Raw genomic sequence first — 7,616 nt, 5'->3', positions numbered from 1 at the left:
TTCGTCCTGATTTTTCAACTTTAAAAGTGGCGAAAAGACTTTAGTTCGCCCTGCACAGTTAGAAATAAAGCGTCTTAAAAAGTTTACTTGGTCTAAAAACCTTTGCAATTCTTTTTTGTTGCTAGGTGGTTTGGCCTCTAAAATGGCCTTCGCTTTATTTTAGCAAGTTCAATCCCTCTTTTGTGTACCAAGAAATCAAGAAAGTTCCATGCATTAACACTAAATGAACATTTCAAGGGATTCAACTTTAGTTTATATTGCTTCATTCGCTCAAATGAACATCTTAACTGTTCAAAATGGTCCTCTTCTTTAATGGATTTGACCACTATATCATCTACATACACTTCAACAAATTTGCCTATCATATCATGAAAAATTAAATTCATTGCTCTTTGATAAGTTGCTCCTGCATTTTTCAGGCTGAAAGGCATGACTACCCATTCAAAACATCCTAGAGACTCAGGGCATTTAAAGGTAGTTTTGTGTATGTCTTCCTCAACTATATAAATTTGATTGTATCCTGAATACCCATCCATGAAGGAATACATGACGTGTCCGGCAGTTGAGTCTACTAAAGAATCTACCGTGGGTATTGGATATTCATCTTTGGGTGTGGCTATGTTTAAATTCCTAAAGTCTATGCACACCCTTAGTTTACCATTCTTTTTTAGTACTGGCACGATATTGGACAACCATTCAACATACCTGACTGCTCTAATAAAATCTGCTTTTAATAATCACTCTATCTCTTTCTTAATCTCAGGGAGTACATTAGAAGCAAAACGTCTGGGAGGTTGCCTATGAGGTTTAAAATTAGGTTTAGTTGGTAATCTATGTTCCACCAAGTATCTCTCTAAACCAGGCATTTGTTCATATTTTCAAGCAAAACAATCTTTATACTCCTTTAACAAAGCGATTAATTTATCACTAACCTCTTGATCGAGCATCTGGATGATGAATGTTGGACGATCTTCTCCTTCATTCCCAATATTCACTCTAATCAGAGGGTCTTGTGCTTGAGCGTATCCAGGTTTGATGATCCGCATTACTTCATCGTCCAGTTCCCTTGTAGGCACTTCTTCTTCTAAATAATCCACCTTGTTGACTTTTCGGTCAATACTTTGTTCCAATTCGAATACTGCTAATTTATCTTTCAACGCTTTCAGGGCTGCCTCTTCTTTCGTCTTGTCCTTGTATTTTTTATTGAAAGCCATTAATTTGGCTTTGAAGGCTTGAATATCGGCCATTTGCTTTTGTTGCTTAGAACTCATTCAAGATTCCTTGATTATTGTTTTGCCAATTACTGGCTCTTCTAGGGCCACTATATTTGGCCTCATCTGACTGAACATTTCAGTGAGTGCGTTCACTGAAAATGACTCTTCACTCTGCGTGACAATTTGAGTTTCTTCCCTATTTTGGACTACCCTGACAGGTCCATAGTTTCCTTCGTGCATGAACCTTTCCACTGAGTTTGCTTTTGCGACAAAAAGGCCTATGATCGACCTGCACCACCCCTGCTTCACCCTTATTATTCCAAAAAATAGGCATTGATGGAGCGATGAGGGTATACAGCGACTTTCGTGTATCCAATCTCTTCCTAGTAACACATTGTAACTAGTAGGACCATCTATTACAAAGAAGACTGTGGTCCTAGTAGTTGTCCCTATAGTTATGTCCAGTGGCATAACTCCCTTAGCTGCAGTTGCTCCTCCATTGAAACTTGTAAGGATGACTTCTGTTGGAATCATATCTCCTTCTGTCTTTGCAAATTTCCTCGTCATCCTAGATGGAATGGTGTTTATAGCTGCTCCATTATCGACAAGCACTTTTGCCACAGGTATGTCGTTAACTAGAGCTTTAACGTACAATGGCCTCAAGTGTTTAGTCAATTTCATGGCTGGCTGCTTAAAATAACCTTTTCGGCAGCCTCTATTTCTACTTCCTGCTTGTCCTCTGCCGAGTTATTCTTTTGTGATAAGTCAACGTACAGCATATCGCACTGAGCCTCTATCCCCTGAATTTTGTTTTTACTGTTTTCTAATGCTTCATCTTCAGTTACCCAACCTGTGGGAGGAGGCATTATTCTTGGGGGTGATCCATACTTTTCAGAGCGAGGCACTCTCTTCTTTCTTTTGGGCGTCCCGNCTTTAGTTCGCCCTGCACAGTTAGAAATAAAGCGTCTTAAAAAGTTTACTTGGTCTAAAAACCTTTGCAATTCTTTTTTGTTGTTAGGTGGTTTGGCCTCTAAAATGGCCTTCGCTTTATTTTAGCAAGTTCAATCCCTCTTTTGTGTACCAAGAAATCAAGAAAGTTCCATGCATTAACACTAAATGAACATTTCAAAGGATTAGTTTATATTGCTTCATTCGCTCAAATGAATATCTTAACTGTTCAAAATGGTCCTCTTCTTTAATGGATTTGACCACTATATCATCTACATACACTTCAACAAATTTGCCTATCATATCATGAAAAATTAAATTCATTGCTCTTTGATAAGTTGCTCCTGCATTTTTCAGGCTGAAAGGCATGACTACCCATTCAAAACATCCTAGAGACTCAGGGCATTTAAAGGTAGTTTTGTGTATGTCTTCCTCAACTATATAAATTTGATTGTATCCTGAATACCCATCCATGAAGGAATACATGACGTGTCCGGCAGTTGAGTCTACTAAAGAATCTACCGTGGGTATTGGATATTCATCTTTGGGTGTGGCTATGCTTAAATTCCTAAAGTCTATGCACACCCTTAGTTTACCATTCTTTTTTAGTACTGGCACGATATTGGATAACCATTCAACATACCTGACTGCTCTAATAAAATCTGCTTTTAATAATCACTCTATCTCTTTCTTAATCTCAGGGAGTACATTAGAAGCAAAACGTCTGGGAGGTTGCCTATGAGGTTTAGTTGGTAATCTATGTTCCACCAAGTATCTCTCTAAACCAGGCATTTGTTCATATTTCCAAGCAAAACAATCTTTATACTCCTTTAACAAAGCGATTAATTTATCACTAACCTCTTGATCGAGCATCTGGATGATGAATGTTGGACGATCTTCTCCTTCATTCCCAATATTCACTTTAATCAGAGGGTCTTGTGCTTGAGTGTATCCAGGTTTGATGATCCGCATTACTTCATCGTCCAGTTCCCTTGTAGGCACTTCTTCTTCTAAATAATCCACCTTGTTGACTTTTCGGTCAATACTTTGTTCCAATTCGAATACTGCTAATTTATCTTTCAACGCTTTCAGGGCTGCCTCTTCTTTCGTCTTGTCCTTATATTTTTTATTGAAAGCCATTAATTTGGCTTTGAAGGCTTGAATATCGGCCATTTGCTTTTGTTGCTTAGAACTCATTCAACATTCCTTGATTATTGTTTTGCCAATTACTGGCTCTTCTAGGGCCACTATATTTGGCCTCATCTGACTGAACATTTCAGTGAGTGCGTTCACTGAAAATGACTCTTCACTCTGCGTGACAATTTGAGTTTCTTCCCTATCTTGGACTACCCTGACAGGTCCATAGTTTCCTTCGTGCATGAACATTTCCACTGAGTTTGCTTTTGCGACAAAAGGCCTATGATCGACCTGCACCACCCCTGCTTCACCCTTATTATTCCAAAAAATCAGGCATTGATGGAGCGATGAGGGTATACAGCGACTTTCGTGTATCCAATCTCTTCCTAGTAACACATTGTAACTAGTAGGACCATCTATTACAAAGAAGACTGTGGTCCTAGTAGTTGTCCCTATAGTTATGTCCAGTGGCATAACTCCCTTAGCTGCAGTTGCTCCTCCATTGAAACTTGTAAGGATGACTTCTGTTGGAATCATATCTCCTTCTGTTTTTGCAAATTTCCTCGTCATCCTAGATGGAATGGTGTTTATAGCTGCTCCATTATCGACAAGCACTTTTGCCACAGGTATGTCGTTAACTAGAGCTTTAACGTACAATGGCCTCAAGTGTTTAGTCAATTTCATGGCTGGCTGCTTAAAATAACCTTTTCGGCAGCCTCTATTTCTACTTCCTGCTTGTCCTCTGCCGAGTTATTCTTTTGTGATAAGTCAACGTACAGCATATCGAACTGAGCCTCTATCCCCTGAATTTCCTTTTTACTGTTTTCTAATGCTTCATCTTCAGTTACCTAACCTGTGGGAGGAGGCATTATTCTTGGGGGTGATCCATACTTTTCAGAGCGAGGCACTCTCTTCTTTCTTTTGGGCGTCCCGTACATCATGTAAAAATCGAAAGAATGCCCAGATGGTTCTCCCAATAAGTCTACTTCACGAACTCCCTCTCAATGTAGTTGCTTCAATAGAGTATTGTACGATACTCCTCTTCTTCTTCTTTCTTCTTTTAGATCGATTTTCTCTTCAATGTCTGTCATACCATCATCTTCCTCACCATTGTAGGCCTCTCTAGAAGTCTGGCCTTCTTCATATTTCAGCACGCATGCTTCTCCTTCGTTATCCTCTCTTTCTTCTTCTTCTTTCTCTTTATTCTTGAACTCATTGGCTAGTAAATAGTTATTAGCCACGACAGGAGGTAATGTACCAAACTGAATAGTAAGGGGTTGATCTGGATCTTTTCCATCCCTTCTGTCTCGCTTAAACTTCGATCTCCCAGAAGAAGTTTCTGGTAACTCTTTCATTGATTCATCTGTACCAGTCTCATTACTGTCTTTGAGAACATTTTGATTGGCTACCTCGAGTAGTTTAAGTGCCTTAAGACATGGCACTCCCTGTTGTTGCCTCATCATTCATCCATAATTTCGTTGGAAACATTTTTGTTGGGTTCTAGTCATCTCGTTGAAGGGTATTGCCTCTCCTGCATTATACTGGAACGAATGCCATACATTTAGTTGGCGAGGTTGCGGCCTGAATGTTCTCCCATTATTTACTGGCCTGAACTGCCTCTCAAAAGGCGGTTCCTTATAGAACGATGTACCTCGCCCTCTACCAGGCTGGGCGTTTGGGAAGAAAGTAGGGCGATGGGGATGCTGCCATATCCCTGGTTTCTCCGTATTCCCACACACTTCTCTTTTACATCTTGCACACAAGACGTCTTCATCCTTTTTTGGCTCCTTCCTTTTAATACGCTCAAAGACACTAGGATGTGGTCCAGGGTCTTCTTCTCCATCATCTATAACCAACTTGAATTTTGACAACTTATTTTTGAAACCAGACGTCACCATATTCACTCCAAGTGGCTGTGGAAAAGGATTTTCATCTACTGTCATCTTCTTCTTATCATCGAACGTAATTTGTCCTGATTCAATGGCATCTTGTAACACATGGCGAAAAACCAAGCAATTGTTAGTCAAATGTGACCATGCATTATGCTACTTACAATATTTTTTACCCTTAATTTGTTCAGGGCTTGGCAATTTATGCTTATCGCTCAACTTTATCTGCTTATCCTTATATAATTTATCAAATATAAGGTCAGTTTTGGTTACATCGAACGAGAACATTCTAGCTTTTATGTTTTCATCTTTCATAGGCTCATCCTTACTCGATGGTCTAGGCTTAGCCATTATAGGACAAGTATACGTGTCTCCTTTGACTAATTCGGCCAAACACATTTCGGTTTGATCGTATGTCTCGTTATTGATGGTATGAACTTCAAAATTTGGGTCTCTATAATAAGTCCCATTGCTAGAATTTTTTGTCTGCTCTTCTTCTCTTATCAATCGTTCATACCTAATCACGTTCGCGCTCAATTGGCAAAGGTCAGGAAATTCCTTGTCTTGAAATTTCTTTTTCAAATCAAAGCTCAAACAACCTCGAGTGATTTTGACAAACTCTTTTTCGGGCAAAGGTACAAAACATTTACTTCTTGCAGTCTTGAACCTTTGGAAGAAACCTTCTACTCATTCGCTTGGCATTTGACGTAGATTCGCCAAATCGACCAAAGTAATTTCAGACTCAGTCTTATAAAATTGAGCGTGGAATAATTGCTCCAATTGTTGCCATGTTTGAACAGAGTTCGCTGGCAAATTGATGAACCAAGAGAAAGCTACTCCTGTTAACGAACTAGGGAAAAGCCTCATTTTATGATAATCAGTTACGTCATCACTTTGCAATGTGAATCGTCCTATGTGTTCTAGAGTAGACACCTCCCCTAAACCGGTAAACAGTGAGAATTCTGGTACTTTATATCCTCTAGGCCATGGATATGTTTGGTCGACCCAATCAGGATATGACTTTGTGTAAGTCGGTCTAATGACAGGACGTACCCCAAAAGCCATCTGATCCTGTATGATTTCCATAATTTGATTCCTCAACATGACGTTGGGGTCATATGAAATTCCTACAGGTTGGTTAACTGGTTGATTTGTTTGAGGCCCGATGTTTGGTCCTTGATTGGCAACAAAGTTACCATGATTTGAGCCATTGTTACCATTAGCCTGAACAATTATTCCCTCATTAACACGTGGGGTATTCTGCCCATTATTTAGGACATTATCTCTTACATTTGGATTGCCCCCCAAGTTAGGCATACCACTACCATTATTCTGATTTGGCATTACACCATCCCCTGGTTTGAAGTAGAGGGACCGAAAGGTGGTTCTACCCCTTGATTTGGATTTAGGACTGGGGGATTATGTCCCACAATTGTCCTAGTTTGAAAGTGGTTTGCAAGAGACATAAGTGGTTGACAAATTTGGCCTACTAACTTATTCATTATTTCGTTCAAAGTATTCAGTTGTTAGGCCATATTGTCATAATGTGCATTCTCATTCTGGGTAAATCTTTCCATATTATGAATATTTCGAAGATTTACCTGTTCAACGACATCTTGTGTGAGTTTTCCAAGTAGTGCACGCATAGTTTGAGGACTCAACTCTGTCATTGATTCGTAACGACTGCTACTGCTCTGATTTTGTCCATCTGTTCGTGGAGAGCTATACTACTCCTCATATCGCTCGATCACAGACTGGACTCCTCCCTGACTTGCTACTTCCTTATCGGATCTCTGAGGCATATTGTTTCACCTTTTGTATCTTCTACACCAAACACCACTGTCCCACTGGGCGTGCCAAATTGTTTCGCGCGTTTTAGTCGCTAACAATTAAAAATGGATCAGACGATTGTGTAAGGGACAAACCTCTTGAGACAAAGTCCCAAAAAGGAGTGTTTTTATTGGTGATGACTTTACAATTGAAAAATAAAATAGAATGCCTCCAAGGGGCGCAAGCACACGAGTTACTGAAAAGAAGTGTTTAAATCTAAACTAAGAAATTGAAAGTTACATATTCTCTGTTTGAGAGTGTTTAATTCGGGGTCTTTTGCTCTATGTCTTTTCTTTCTTTTATACTCCCTGGATGATCTCTTCGTGATCAACCGCTTAAAAACTGCTTGATCGCTCTATAACTGCTCACTTTCTTCATAGTGGCCAACTTGTCATGGAACTGCCTTCTCTAACTGCTGCCATTACTTTTTGTCGTTCAACCGTCTTCAATTGAATTCCTTGAATCGTGGAACGTGATAGAGTTACTCAATAACTGCTTTATTAACTGTACTTTTGGGTAACCATAACATCTAATGTTTGCTAAAATCCTGGGCTACTCGAAGGTTTGGGCGAGAACAGGGTCACAGCTCTGGACGACT

Source organism: Olea europaea, chromosome 5, assembly GCF_002742605.1.
Source record: "Olea europaea var. sylvestris chromosome 5, O_europaea_v1, whole genome shotgun sequence".
Taxonomy (NCBI): domain Eukaryota; kingdom Viridiplantae; phylum Streptophyta; class Magnoliopsida; order Lamiales; family Oleaceae; genus Olea; species Olea europaea.
Note: the sequence above shows the minus strand (reverse complement) of the source record.